This window comes from Mobula birostris, unplaced genomic scaffold, assembly GCF_030028105.1.
Source record: "Mobula birostris isolate sMobBir1 unplaced genomic scaffold, sMobBir1.hap1 scaffold_760, whole genome shotgun sequence".
Lineage (NCBI taxonomy): Eukaryota > Metazoa > Chordata > Chondrichthyes > Myliobatiformes > Myliobatidae > Mobula > Mobula birostris.
Genome location: NW_027278477.1, coordinates 142095 through 145817, shown reverse-complemented (window position 1 = coordinate 145817; position 3723 = coordinate 142095).

Sequence of the window (3723 nt, the reverse complement as noted above, 5' to 3'; positions counted from 1 at the left end):
TCCCCGTCCAGTGGTAGGGTTGCCATCACAACTGGGATCCTGCTTGGCCGTGACGTCTTCTGCGCCTTGTCATGCCCTTCGGTCCCCGTGTAGCATTGCAGAACCGCCTGCCTGGCCTTGGATCTCACTGTAGATCTCATCTGCTTGGTCTGCCGGAGCTGATTTCACATGCTGGGACAGGCATGTCCTTATCTCACCAGGGTATGAGGCCACTGGCTGCCCTACCCTGCCCTGTAGTTACTTACTGACCGTTACTCCGCTGGCGTTTCGGGCAGCAATGGAGGTCCTCCATCTCTGCCGGTGTTCAGGGCTTCCTTTATCGTGTCAGTTGCTTCCTCCTGGTTTTCACTCCTGTCAGTCCCGGGTGGAGACTCAGGAATACCGTCACACTCAGATGTAGAAGGGTTCTTCATTGCTGTTTCCCTAACAGTTTTGTTTGACCAGTCAGGGTTGTCAGCCCTGAACCTGGAGGACCGGTGGGCCACTCTTAGTCTGACCTCTACCCTTCGACCTGTTTGGCATGGGTGACCCCGCCAAGAGCCAAAGCACAAAGCCCTGACTCCAGCCAGCGGTAGATCTCCAGGTGGATGAGACACGCAAGCCATGAAACGCAAAGAGAAGGTTGTGGTCCTCTTGGAGCACAAATCCACATATTTCACCACATAGTTCAGAGATTATAAAACGAATTCTGGAGGGCTGGCGGCTGAGAGACCTGATAGAAGTTTTTTTTTTGTAATTCAAATTCTTATTGTTATTTATTCTTATTTTACAAAGCAGAACAGCATGTCATAGAGCAGATAGAGTACCACATTTACACAGCCATCCCATGACAGGAAAACAAGCAAAACTTAGAGACAGAAAGAAGTCCTAATTTAAGTTTAAATTAACATACAACCAAAATTGATCCCACGTGTCTTGCACTTTTCCCTCACTATTAATTCTTCCCAACGTGTGTTCATATGATGAAATCTTAATCATTTCCTCAGTCCATTCCTTCACAGTGGGACGTCTGGATTTTTTCATGTTTTGCAATATAAATCTTGCGGCTGTGATGAGACCCACCTTTAAAATAGTGAACTTATCATTGTTTATGTTCGGTATCATTGTCCGATCACCCAGGAGACAAAGCTGTGGGCACAGGGGTAGTGTGGAACCCGACTAATTCCCCAACAGATCAAGAACTTTACACCATACCAGACATTCACCACTCTGAGTAAAACACTTACCCACTGGAATTTAGAAGATTGAGGGGGGATCTTGTTGAAACGTATAAAATCCTAAAGGGATTGGACAGGCTAGATGCAGGAAGATTGCTCCCGATGTTGGGGAAGTCCAGAATGAGGGGTCACAGTTTGAGGATAAAGGGGAAGCCTTTTAGGATCGAGATGAGGAAAAACTTCTTCACTCAGAGAGTGGTGAATCTGTGGAATTCTCTGCCACAGGAAGCAGTTGAGGTCAGTTCATTGGCTATATTTAAGAGGGAGTTAGATATGGCCCTTGTGGCTACAGGGATCAGGGGGTATGGAGAGAAGGCAGGTACAGGGTTCTGAGTTGGATGATCAGCCATGATCATACTGAATGGTGGTGCAGGCTCGAAGGGCCGAATGGCCTACTCCTGCACCTATTTTCTATGTTTCTAAAATGGACGAACCATGGAACACTTCCAAATCATGTGAAAATATGTGCCCACCTCATTTTTACATTTCCAGCATAAATTATTATCAACAATCCCCACTTTATACAGTCTAGTTGGTGTCCAATAATATCTGTGTACTATCTTATATTGAATAAATTTCCCTCTCGCTTCCCTAATATGTCCACCCACATTTGATAAAATATTTGACCACTCATTATCTTCAGTATCGCTTCCAAGATCCTTCTGCCATACTGCTTTGAGATTGTTACATGATTCGGCCACAGAGTGCTTGAACAGTTTATAAAACACTGGTGCTTTACAAACTTCCTGTGGTAATGAAGTACTGAGGTAAGGAGGAGAAGATGGTGGCGTGACGCAGCTCGCAGCGGCCTCGCCGGTGAATGATATCCGTAATCTGTCAAGTAGGGGACCGTGCACAATTATGATTTGCTGGAGACAGACGTGAGAGTACGGAGGAACATCTGGAGAAAGTTCTGAAATGCCCGCTTCGCTGCCGCTGCTACTGTGTGGTAACCGGAATCTCCGGAGCAGAAGGTCCCAAATCTTCGGCTTTGCTTGTTTCAGCGGCCGGGGCGAGGTCGAAGGCGCTCGGCAGAGGATGGTGCTCGGGAGGCTGTATCGGAGGGGCTGGTCGGAGGCTCGGAGTTTTCGGATGGACGGACTCAGTGTCGGCTGTGGTCGGCTGCTCCCAAGGCATCGGCAAGCTGACGGTGCCTGGAGGTTTATGGCAGGGAGTTTCTCTCTTTTGCCGCCTGCCATCAGGGACTCGGAAGTTGATCGACTCGGGGACTTGGGGACTTTGAGACTTTGTACCGTGCCCATGGTTTGTTCTTTATCAAATTATAGTATTGCTTTGCACTGCTGTAACTATATGTTATAATTATATGGTTCTGTCAGTGTTAGTCTTTAGTTTGTCCTGTTTTCTGTGATATCACTCTGGAGAAACATTGTATCATTTCCTAATGCATGTATGCATTTCTAAATGACAATAAAAGAGGACTGAGTGTTCTCATAATCTAATGTATTCAGTTAAAGGGTTACTTTGTGGGTCATCGTTCTTGAATATGCTACTAACGCAATGTCTTATTTGCAAATACTTCCAAAAATTCCCTTTATCTACAAAGTTGTATTTCCTCTGCAAATCCACATACGACATAAAAATCCCATTCTCATAGAGATCACCTACCGTATTTAATCTTCCGTTCTTTCCAGTACACCATTCTTTTCCCAAAGCATATCTCAGGGTTATTCCAGAGCGAGGAGTATAACTGGTTTAAATGTGACATTCGACAAGCCTTATGAATTGTACTCCACACGCTCCTTGAGTGAGATAGCATAGGATTTAGATTAGTCTTGTTTTCCACATGTTGTGAGAGGATGTTAAGGGGAGAATGTGGTGCAGCCAGGCTCTGTTCTATAATTACCCAATCTAAATCAACGTCAGCCCTGTCCCAATGTTTCTGATAGACGTTTATAAGACTATGAGGTGGAATGGATGCTCAGAAGGTTTTTTCCCCCCACGGTGGAAGTGTCAAGTGCATTGAAGTGGGAGAGGGAACATTTAACAGAGGTGTGTGGGGCAAGTTTTGTTTTAGTACGCAGGGAATGGTGAATTGCTGGAGCGTGTAAGCAGACACAATAGAGGCACTCAGGAACCCGGAGGGTCAGACAGCATCCATGGAGGGGAGAAAACAGTTGATATTTCAGTCTGAGAGCCAACATCAGGACTTTAAGAAGGCCTGTTAGCAGGGAATAAAGTGGTTTAATCTGGCATCGTGTCCAGCACGGACATTGTGGGCCGAACGGCCTGATCTGGTGTTCACTGTTCTATTTTTAGCTCTCTGTGCCATCCTTTGGCTACACAGAGCCATGCACCTGAGCACAGCTTTCCTGGCTCAAGACTCGGTTCAGCCGACCAGGGCCGCCGTTCTGCCCCGCGGCGGATGCTGTCCCACTCCAGAGGGTGCCGTTCGCTCTTCCCACCGCCAGGGCGGCGCACGCTCGCCGTCGTTGCCATGGCAAGGTCCCAGGTCTCGCGAGAGCCGCTCACTTCCGGCGGGGTTGGC